Raw genomic sequence first — 12,574 nt, forward strand, 5'->3', positions numbered from 1 at the left:
TGTCGTACCAGATCTCGTAGCTGGTATAAAGACTATTCAAGGTTATGACTCTGAAGTCCATAAGATTAAACGCCATCTAGCAGAAGGAAAGCCCTCATTCTTCATGATCGCCAACGATGGCGCCTTGTATTTCAAAGGCCGCCTAGTGGTACCATGTTCGAAGAAAAACCTGGATAAGACTAAAAGGGTTATGCAAGAAGCTCATGATACGCCTCTGTCCATCCATCCTGGTAGTACGAAGATGTATGAGGATATTCGCCAAAGATTCTGGTGGTCTAATATGAAGCAGGACATTGCTCGTTATGTTGCGGAGTGTGACGTTTGCCGTCGTATCAAGGCTGAGCATCAAAGGCCTACTGGAACTCTGCAACCTATCTCTATTCCTGAATGGAAATGGGACCATGTTGAAATGGACTTCGTCACTGGTTTTCCCAAATCGCAGAAAGGTAATGATGCTATTCTTGTCGTCATTGACCGGCTTTCCAAAGTTGCCCATTTTCTGGCGGTCAAAGAGACAATCACTGCTAGTCAGCTTGCTACTCTCTACATGGCCAGAATTGTTTCACTTCACGGTATCCCACTGGTTATCAGTTCAGACCGTGGCAGCTTATTCACTTCAAGGTTTTGGGCGAGTTTCCAAGAAGCTATGGGAACTCATCTGTCGTTCAGTACTGCGTTTCATCCTCAGTCGCAAGGACAGGTTGAACGTGTCAACCAAGTTCTTGAAGACATGCTTCGAGCTTGTGTAATATCATTCGGCAAGAAATGGGAGGAATCTCTTCCATATGCCGAGTTCTCTTATAATAATAGATATCAAGCTATTCTGAAGATGTCCCCCTTCGAAGTGCTATATGGACGAAAGTGTCGAACCCCTCTGAACTGGTCAGAAACGGGGGAACGTCCACTCTTCGGTCCGGATATTATCCAACAGGCCGAAGAACAAGTCCACATTATTCGCGAGAATCTCAAGACTGCTCAGTCATGTCAAAAAAGTCAGTATGACCGTCATCACCAAGACATGGTCTATCAACCTGGCGAAAAGGCTTATCTTCGAGTTACACCAATGAAGGGTGCTCACCGCTTCGAGATCAAGGGCAAGCTAGCTCCTCGCTATATTGGTCCCTTCACTATTCTCGAAAGGCGTGGAAAGGTGGCACATCAACTGGAGCTTCTGCCGAACCTTTCTCAGGTTCACGATGTGTTCCATGTGTCACAACTCCGCCGTTGCTTCAAGGATCCAATCCGAGCGGTGGATCATGAAGTGCTCGAATTGCAATAGGACCTCTCTTATAAAGAGCATCCGGTCCGCATTCTTGACCAAGCTGAACGCCGCACACGTCAGAAGGCGATCAAATTCCTCAAAGTCCAGTGGTCGAATCACTCTCAAGACGAAGCCACTTGGGAACGCGAGGACCGCCTGCGTGATCAATACCCCGCACTGTTTCCTTCTATCTCCTAAAATCTCGGGACGAGATTTCTTTTAGTGGAGGAGTTTTGTAACTCCCGGGTAATCAAGCTACAGTAAAACTCTCCTAATGATGCCATGTCATCTGCGATTACTATTACTAATCTCGGGATAACTCGAAACCGCGTCAAATTCAAACTTAAAATTAAAGTCGACAATAAAAGTTTTCAAAATTGAAACAAAAATGTTCGGTGGACGCCAAATATTACAAAGGTAATTATGGTGCAGAAAACACATTTTTAGTAAAAGACTAAATACTTTAAAATGAAATAAATCAGAAAAGAAAAAAATAAAGAAAAGAAAGAAAGAAAGAGAAAGGAAAACCCCCCAAACCCCCCTGGGCCATCTGGCCCAGCTAACCCACCAGGCCCATCCGGCCGAACCGGCCCGCCTCCCCCTGCCGCCTCCCTTCCCTGTTCCCCTGACCCGGGTCGGAACAGGGGCGCGTCCCCGCCGCACCCTCTCGCCGGCGACGACGAGGGGATAAGGTCGCCATGCCGCGCCCCCTCGGTTTCTCTTCCCACTCACCCCCACGCTTGTTGGAAATATGCCCCAGAGGCAATAATAAAAGCATTATTATTATATTTCCTTGTTCATGATAATTGTCTTTATTCATGCTATAATTGTGTTATCCGGAAATCGTAATACATGTGTGAATAACAGACACCAACATGTCCCTAGTAAGCCTCTAGTTGACTAGCTCGTTGATCAACAGATAGTCATGGTTTCCTGACTATGGACATTGGATGTCATTGATAACGAGATCACATCATTAGGAGAATGATGTGATGGACAAGACCCAATCCTAAACATAGCACAAGATCGTATAGTTCGTTTGCTAGAGTTTTCCAATGTCAAAGTATCTTTTCCTTAGACCATGAGATCGTGTAACTCTCGGATAGCGTAGGAGTGCTTTGGGTATACCAAACGTCACAACGTAACTGGGTGACTATAAAGGTAGACTACGGGTATCTCCGAAAGTGTCTGTTGGGTGACATGGATCAAGACTGGGATTTGTCACTCCGTATGACGGAGAGGTATCGCTGGGCCCACTCGGTAATGCATCATCATAATGAGCTCAAAGTGACCAGGTGTCTGGTCAAGGGATCATGCATTACAGTACGAGTAAAGTGACTTGCCGGTAACGAGATTGAACGAGGTATTGGGATACCGGCGATCGAATCTCGGGCAAGTAACATATCGATTGACAAAGGGAATTGCATACGGGGTTGATTGAATCCTCGACATCGTGGTTCATCCGATGAGATCATCGTGGAGCATGTGGGAGTCAATATGGGTATCCAGATCCCACTGTTGGTTATTGACCGGAGAGTCGTCTCGGTCATGTCTGCTTGTCTCCCGAACCCGTAGGGTCTACACACTTAAGGTTCGGTGACGCTAGGGTTGTGAAGATATGTATATGCAGTAACCCGAATGTTGTTCGGAGTCCCGGATGAGATCCCGGACGTCACGAGGAGTTCCGGAATGGTCCGGAGGTAAAAAATTATATATAGGAAGTGCTGTTTCGGGCATCGGGACAAGTTTCGGGGTTATCGGTATTGTACCGGGACCACCGGAAGGGTCCCGGGGGTCCACCGGGTGGGGCCACCTATCCCGGAGGGCCCCATGGGCTGAAATAGGAGGGAACCCAGCCCATAGTGGGCTGGGGCGCCAGCCCCTATAGGCCCATGCGCCTAGGGTTTCACCATGGAAGAGTCCATGTGGTGGAAGGCACCCCTAGGTGCCTTGGGGGGGAGGGAAACCTCCCCTTGGCCGCCGCCCCCCTAGTAGATCTCATCTACTAGGGCTGGCGCCCCCCCATGGCACCCCTATATATAGTGGGGGGGGGAGGAGGGATGACACACCAGCCCCTGGCGCCTCCCTCTCTCCCCGTTACGTCTCTCCCTCGTAGTCTTGGCGAAGCCCTGCTTCTGTGACGCCCTGCATCCACCACCACGCCGTCGCGCTGCTGGATCTTCATCAACCTCTCCTTCCCCCTTGCTGGATCAAGAAGGAGGAGACGTCTCCCGTCCCGTACGTGTGTTGAACGCGGAGGTGCCGTCCGTTCAGCGCTGGTCATCGGTGATTTGGATCACGTCGAGTACGACTACATCATCACCGTTCTTTTGAACGCTTCCGTGCGCCATCTACAAAGGTATGTAGATGCATTAGATGACTCGTTGCTAGATGAACTCCTAGATGATCTTGGTGAAACGAGTAGGAAAATTTTTGTTTTCTGCAACGTTCCCCAACAGTGGCATCATGAGCTAGGTCTATGCGTAGTTCTTCTTGCGCGAGTAGAACACAATGAGTTGTGGGCATAGATTTGTCAACTTTCTTGCCGTTACTAGTCTTTTCTTGCTTCAGCGGTATTGTGGGATGAAGCGGCCCGGACCAACCTTACACGTACGCTTACGTGAGACCGGTTCCACCGACTAACATGCACTAGTTGCATAAGGTGGCTGGCGGGTGTCTGTCTCTCCCACTCTAGTTGGAGCGGATTCGATGAACAGGGTCCTTATGAAGGGTAAATAGAAGTTGACAAATCACGTTGTGGCTTTAACGTAGGTAAGAAGACGTTCTTGCTAGAACCCTAATTCAGCCACGTAAAACTTGCAACAACAATTAGAGGACGTCTAACTTGTTTTTGCAGCAAGTGGGTTGTGATATGATATGGCCAAAGTTGTGATGAATGATGAATGATCTATATGTGATGTAGGAGATGTTCATGCTATTGTAATAGGAATCACGACTTGCATGTCGATGAGTATGACAACCGGCAGGAGCCATAGGAGTTGTCTTTATTCTTTTATATGACCTGCGTGTCATCAAGAATCGCCATGTAAATTACTTTACTTTATTGCTAAACGCGTTAGCCATAGTAGTAGAAGTAATAGTTGGCGAGCAACTTCATGGAGACACGATGATGGAGATCATGGTGTCAAGCCGGTGACAAGATGATCATGGAGCCCCAAGATGGAGATCAAAGGAGCTATGTGATATTGGCCATATCATGTCACGTTTATTATTTGATGGCATGTGATGTTTATCATGTTTTGCATCTTGTTTACTTAGAACGACGGTAGTAAATAAGATGATCCCTCATACTAATTTCAAGAAGTGTTCCCCCTAACTGTGCACCGTTGCGACAGTTCGCTGTTTCAAAACACCACGTGATGATTGGGTGTTTTATTCAGACGTTCACATACAACGGGTGTAAGACAGATTTACACATGCAAACACTTAGGTTGACTTGACGAGCCTAGCATGTACAGACATGGCCTCGGAACACAGGAGACCGAAAGGTCGAGCATGAGTCGTATAGAAGATACGATCAACATGAAGATGTTCACCGACGTTGACTAGTCCGTCTCACGTGATGATCGGACACGGTCTAGTAAACTCGGATCATGTAATACTTAGATGACTAGAGGGATGTCTAATCTAAGTGGGAGTTCATTAATAATTTGATTAGATGAACTTAATTATCATGAACTTAGTCTAAAATCTTTACAATATGTCTTGTAGATCAAATGGCCAACGTAGTCCTCAACTTCAACGCGTTCCTAGAGAAAACCAAGCTGAAAGACGATGGCAGCAACTATACGGACTGGGTCCGGAACCTGAGGATCATCCTCATAGCTGCCAAGAAAGATTATGTCCTACAAGCACTGCTAGGTGATCCTCCCGTCCCACAGAACCAAGACGTTATGAACGCTTGGCAGACACGTGTTGACGACTACTCCCTCGTTTAGTGCGGCATGCTTTACAGCTTAGAGCTGGGGCTCCAAAAACGTTTTGAGAGACATGGAGCATACGAGATGTTCGAAGAGCTGAAAATGGTTTTTCAAGCTCATGCCCGGATCGAGAGATATGAAGTCTCCGATAAATTCTTTAGCTGTAAGATGGAGGAAAATAGTTCTGTCAGTGAGCACATACTCACTATGTCTGGGTTACATAACCGCTTGTCTCAGCTGGGAGTTAATCTCCCGGATGATGCGGTCATTGACAGAATCCTCCAGTCGCTTCCACCAAGCTACAAGAGCTTTGTGATGAACTTCAACATGCAGGGGATGCAAAAGACCATTCCTGAGTTGTTCTCAATGCTGAAATCAGCGGAGGTAGAAGTTAAGAAGGAGCATCAAGTGTTGATGGTCAATAAAACCACTAAGTTCAAGAAAGGCAAGGGTAAAAAGAACTTCAAGAAGGACGGCAAGGAGGTTGCCGTGCCTGGCAAGCAAGCTGCCGGGAAGAAGCCAAAGAATGGACCCAAGCCCGAGACTGAGTGCTTTTATTGCAAGGGAAGCGGTCACTGGAAGCGGAACTGCCCTAAGTACTTAGCGGATAAGAAGGCTGGCAAAACAAAAGGTATATGTGATATACATGTAATTGATGTGTACCTTACTAGTGCCCGTAGTAGCTCCTGGGTATTTGATACCGGTGCAGTTGCTCACATTTGTAACTCAAAGCAGGGGCTGCGGAATAAGCGGAAACTGGCAAAGGACGAGGTGACGATGCGCGTCGGGAATGGTTCCAAGGTCAATGTGATCGCCGTCGGCACGCTGCCTCTGCATCTCCCTTTGGGATTAGTTTTAAACCTTAATAATCGTTATTTAGTGCCAGCTTTGAGCATGAACATTGTATTGGGATCTCGTTTAATTCGAGATGGCTACTCTTTTAAATCTGAGAATAATGGTTGTTCCATTTTTATGAGAGATATGTTTTATGGTCATGCTCCTATGGTGAATGGTTTATTCTTTATGAATCTCGAATGTGATGCTACACATGTTCATAATGTGAGTACCAAAAGAAGTAAGGTTGATAATGATAGTCCCACATACTTGTGGCAGTGCCGCCTTGGTCACATAGGTGTCAAACGCATGAAGAAGCTCCATGCTGATGGACTTTTAGAGTCTCTTGATTATGAATCATTTGACACGTGCGAACCATGCCTTATGGGTAAAATGACCAAGACTCCGTTCTCAGGAACAATGGAGCGAGCAACCGACTTATTGGAAATCATACATACTGATGTGTGCGGTCCGATGAGTGTTGAGGCTCGCGGTGGCTATCGTTATGTTCTCACCCTCACTGATGATTTAAGTAGGTATGGGTATATCTACTTAATGAAACACAAGTCTGAAACCTTTGAAAAGTTCAAGGAATTTCAGAGTGAGGTTGAAAATCAACGTGACAGGAAAATCAAGTTTCTACGATCAGATCGTGGAGGAGAATACTTGAGTCACGAGTTTGGCACACACTTAAGAAAATGTGGAATAGTTTCGCAACTCACGCCGCCTGGAACACCTCAGCGTAACGGTGTGTCCGAACGTCGTAATCGCACTCTATTGGATATGGTGCGATCTATGATGTCTCTTACCGATTTACCGCTATCTTTTTGGGGCTATGCTTTAGAGACTACCGCAGTCACTTTAAATAGGGCTCCGTCGAAATCCGTTGAGACGACACCGTATGAATTATGGTTTGGGAAGAAACCTAAGCTGTCGTTTCTAAGAGTTTGGGGATGCGATGCTTATGTCAAGAAACTTCAACCTGAGAAGCTCGAACCCAAGTCGGAAAAATGCGTCTTCATAGGATACCCAAAAGAAACTATTGGGTACACCTTCTACCTCAGATCCGAAGGCAAGATCTTTGTTGCCAAGAATGGGTCCTTTCTAGAGAAAGAGTTTCTCTCGAAAGAAGTAAGTGGGAGGAAAGTAGAGCTTGATGAAGTATTACCTCTTGAACCGGAAAATGGCGCAACTCAAGAAAATATTCCTGAGGTGCCTGCACCGACTAGAGAGGAGGTTAATGATAATGATCAAGATACTTCTGATCAAGCTCCTACTGAAATTCGAAGGTCCACAAGGACACGTTCCGCACCAGAGTGGTACGGCAACCCTATCTTGGAAATCATGTTGTTAGACAACGGTGAACCTTCGAACTATGAAGAAGCGATGGCGGGCCCGAATTCCGAAAAATGGCTGGAAGCCATGAAATCCGAGATAGGATCCATGTATGAAAACGAAGTATGGACTTTGACTGACTTGCCCGTTGAATGGAGAGCCATAGAAAATAAATGGATCTTTAAGAAGAAGACAGACGCGGATGGTAATGTGACCATCTATAAAGCTCGACTTGTCGCTAAGGGTTATCAACAAGTTCAAGGGGTTGACTACGATGAGACTTTCTCACCGGTAGCGAAGTTTAAGTCCGTCCGAATCATGTTAGCAATTGCCGCATTCTACGATTATGAGATATGGCAAATGGACGTCAAAACGGCATTCCTTAATGGTTTCCTTAAGGAAGAATTGTATATGATGCAGCCGGAAGGTTTTGTCGATCCTAAGAATGCTGACAAGGTGTGCAAGCTCCAACGCTCGATTTATGGGCTGGTGCAAGCATCTCGGAGTTGGAACATTCGCTTTGATGAGATGATCAAAGCGTTTGGGTTTACACAGACTTATGGAGAAGCCTGTGTTTACAAGAAAGTGAGTGGGAGCTCTGTAGCATTTCTCATATTATATGTAGATGACATACTTTTGATGGGAAATGATATAGAACTCTTGGACAGCATCAAGGCCTACTTGAATAAAAGTTTTTCAATGAAGGACCTTGGAGAAGCTGCTTATATATTAGGCATCAAAATCTATAGAGATAGATCGAGACGCCTCATAGGTCTTTCACAAAGCACATACCTTGATAAGATTTTGAAGAAGTTCAATATGGATCAATCTAAGAAGGGGTTCTTGCCTGTGTTACAAGGTATGAAATTGAGCTCAGCTCAATGTCCGACCACGGCAGAAGAAATAGAAGAGATGAGTGTCATCCCCTATGCCTCAGCCATAGGTTCTATTATGTATGCCATGCTGTGTACCAGACCTGATGTAAACCTTGCCGTAAGTTTGGTAGGAAGGTACCAAAGTAATCCCGGCAAGGAACACTGGACAGCGGTCAAGAATATCCTGAAGTACCTGAAAAGGACTAAGGAAATGTTTCTCGTTTATGGAGGTGACGAAGAGCTCGTCGTAAAGGGTTACGTCGACGCTAGCTTCGACACAGATCTGGATGACTCTAAGTCACAAACCGAATACGTGTATGTTTTGAATGGTGGAGCAGTGAGCTGGTGCAGCTGCAAGCAGAGCGTCGTGGTGGGATCTACATGTGAAGCGGAGTACATGGCAGCCTCGGAGGCAGCACATGAAGCAATATGGGTGAAGGAGTTCATCACCGACCTAGGAGTCATACCCAATGCATCGGGGCCAATCAAACTCTTTTGTGACAACACTGGAGCTATTGCACTTGCCAAGGAGCCCAGGTTTGACAAGAAGACAAGGCACATCAAGCGTCGCTTCAACTCCATCCGTGAAAATGTTCAAGATGGAGACATAGAGATTTGTAAAGTGCACACGGACCTGAATATAGCAGATCTGTTGACTAAACCTCTCCCTAGAGCAAAACATGATCAACACCAGAATTCCATGGGTGTTCGATTCATCACAATGTAACTAGATTATTGACTCTAGTGCAAGTGGGAGACTGTTGGAAATATGCCCTAGAGGCAATAATAAAAGCATTGTTATTATATTTCCTTATTCATGATAATTGTCTTTATTCATGCTATAATCGTGTTATCCGGAAATCGTAATACATGTGTGAATAACAGACACCAACATGTCCCTAGTAAGCCTCTAGTTGACTAGCTCGTTGATCAACAGATAGTCATGGTTTCCTGACTATGGACATTGGATGTCATTGATAACGAGATCACATCATTAGGAGAATGATGTGATGGACAAGACCCAATCCTAAACATAGCACAAGATCGTATAGTTCGTTTGCTAGAGTTTTCCAATGTCAAAGTATCTTTTCCTTAGACCATGAGATCGTGTAACTCCCGGATAGCGTAGGAGTGCTTTGGGTATACCAAACGTCACAACGTAACTGGGTGACTATAAAGGTAGACTACGGGTATCTCCGAAAGTGTCTGTTGGGTGAACATGGATCAAGACTGGGATTTGTCACTCCGTATGACGGAGAGGTATCACTGGGCCCACTCGGTAATGCATCATCATAATGAGCTCAAAGTGACCAAGTGTCTGGTCACGGGATCATGCATTACGGTACGAGTAAAGTGACTTGCCGGTAACGAGATTGAACGAGGTATTGGGATACCGACGATCGAATCTCGGGCAAGTAACATATCGATTGACAAAGGGAATTGCATACGGGGTTGATTGAATCCTCGACATCGTGGTTCATCCGATGAGATCATCGTGGAGCATGTGGGAGCCAACATGGGTATCCAGATCCCGCTGTTGGTTATTGACCGGAGAGTCGTCTCGGTCATGTTTGCTTGTCTCCCGAACCCGTAGGGTCTACACACTTAAGGTTCGGTGACGCTAGGGTTGTGAAGATATGTATATGCAGTAACCCGAATGTTGTTCGGAGTCCCGGATGAGATCCCGGACGTCACGAGGAGTTCCGGAATGGTCCGGAGGTAAAGAATTATATATAGGAAGTGCTGTTTCGGGCATCGGGACAAGTTTCGGGGTTATCGGTATTGTACCGGGACCACCGGAAGGGTCCCGGGGGTCCACCGGGTGGGGCCACCTATCCCGGAGGGCCCCATGGGCTGAAATAGGAGGGAACCCAGCCCATAGTGGGCTGGGGCGCCAGCCCCTATAGGCCCATGCGCCTAGGGTTCACCATGGAAGAGTCCATGTGGTGGAAGGCACCCCTAGGTGCCTTGGGGGGGAGGGAAACCTCCCCTTGGCCGCCGCCCCCCCTAGTAGATCTCATCTACTAGGGCTGGCGCCCCCCCATGGCACCCCTATATATAGTGGGGGGGGAGGAGGGATTTCACACCAGCCCCTGGCGCCTCCCTCTCTCCCCGTTACGTCTCTCCCTCGTAGTCTTGGCGAAGCCCTGCTTCTGTGACGCCCTGCATCCACCACCACGCCGTCGTGCTGCTGGATCTTCATCAACCTCTCCTTCCCCCTTGCTGGATCAAGAAGGAGGAGACGTCTCCCGTCCCGTACGTGTGTTGAACGCGGAGGTGCCGTCCGTTCGGCGCTGGTCATCGGTGATTTGGATCACGTCGAGTACGACTACATCATCACCGTTCTTTTGAACGCTTCCGTGCGCATCTACAAAGGTATGTAGATGCATTAGATGACTCGTTGCTAGATGAACTCCTAGATGACTTGGTCGCAAACAACGCTCGCCTCGGTTCTTGCGCCTCCCACTCCCCTCCAGAGCCACCGCACCTCGCCCCCTCATTCCCCACCACAACCGAGCGCCGCCATGGCCTCGCCGCCGTAGTACTCGCGGCCACCGCGACCTCCAAGCCCTTCCGACGCGTCCGCTCGCTCCGCCTCCCTCGACTACGCCTCCACGTCAAGACGCAGGACGCCGAGCACCATCGAACGCTGCCCCAACCTCGTCTTCTTCCTCGGATCCCCGACGCATCTCCGACGAGCGCCGTCGACTCTCCGGCTACTAAACTCCCAAGGGCCATCTTGCGTGCCGCACGGTGAGCTCCCCATCTCCCGCCCATCTCCGTTAGCTCCCTCGCACGCCCTAGCTAGCTGCCGCCGAAGCACCCGAGCGCTCCGCCGCGGACCCCGTCGCCGACGAGTCTCCGGTGACCAAATGGTCACGGGCTCGTGTTCGGTTACGCTCCTCATGCCGCGTAGATCCTCCCCAACCTCTCCATTTCTTCGCTAGCTCGCCCCAGCTCCACTCTCCTCGAGCTCCCGACTACGCCGCCGACTGCGCGCGTCGCCGGCGCCCTTCCAGTGACCAAATGGTCACGGGGCCGAGCCCATTGAGCTCAGCGCCTCGCGCAGCTCCACCCTAGCCTTCCCGCTCGCCTTGAAGCGTGCTGCGTCGCTGTCTTCGTCCACGCCCAAACAGCAGCCCGCCGCGCTCGTTGCCGACGACCATTCCAGCGACCCCCACCGTCGTGCTCCCCTCCATCGGACACGGCGCGAAGAGGTCGTTCCAGAGAGCCTGGCCGCGCCCGATTTGGTGCCCCGTAGCGCGATTCCGGCCAACTCCGGCGAGGGGCCGCCTCTGTTGGGTCGCCGGAGGCGCTCCGGCACCGTCCGCCGACGTGGCTAGGCGGGCCCCACCCCTGGGTCGCTGCCTGTGGGCCTGGGGGCCCCAACTGGCCACGTTGACCAAGTCAACTTCGCTGACGTAGCAGCTACTGCCACTGACATGCGGGCCCCATGCCATAAAACAAATAAAAACAAATATATAAACTACTAATTAATTAAGTTAATTAACTAAAACCTAATTAGACACTGACTGCTGGGGCCACCCACTAATTAACCCATTTTAGTTAGTTTTAAAACTCTGTTAAGGCCCTTGACAATGACATGTGGGTCCCACTGGACCCACCTGTCTGGTTTTGACTGGTCAACCGACCAGTTGACCTGCTGACATCACTCTGATGTCATGCCTACGTCATCACACACTGTTTTGGATAATGTTGGAATTAAATATAATTAAAATCAGAAAATGATTTAAATCTTTAGAAAATCATATCTTTTAATCCGTAACTCGGATGAAAATACTTTGTACATGAAAGTTGCTCAGAACGACGAGACGATTCCGGATACGCAACCCGTTCGTCCGCCACACCTCCCTAACCTATCGAACTCGTAACTTTCCCCCTCCGGCTCCTCTGCCCGAAAACGCGAAACACCGGGGATACCTTCCCGGATGTTTCCCCCCTTCACCGGTATCACCTCATACCGCGTTAGGGCACCCCTAGCACCGTTACTTGTCTTGTCATGCATCGTTATGCATCTGTTTGCATTGTATTCATTGTTTCTTCCCCCCTCTTCTTCCGCTAGACACCGAGACCGACGCCGCTGCTACCCAGTACGACTACGGAGTTGACGACCCCTCTCTCTTGCCAGAGCAACCAGGCAAGCCCCCCCTTGATCACCAGATATCGACCTACTCTTCTCCCTACTGCTTGCATTAGAGTAGTGTAACATGTTACTGCTTTCCGTTAATCCTATTCTGATGCATAGCCTGATCCTTGCCACTACTGTTGATACCTTTACCTGCAATCCTAATGCTTAGTATAGGATG

This window comes from Triticum urartu, chromosome 7 (assembly GCF_003073215.2).
Source record: "Triticum urartu cultivar G1812 chromosome 7, Tu2.1, whole genome shotgun sequence".
Lineage (NCBI taxonomy): Eukaryota > Viridiplantae > Streptophyta > Magnoliopsida > Poales > Poaceae > Triticum > Triticum urartu.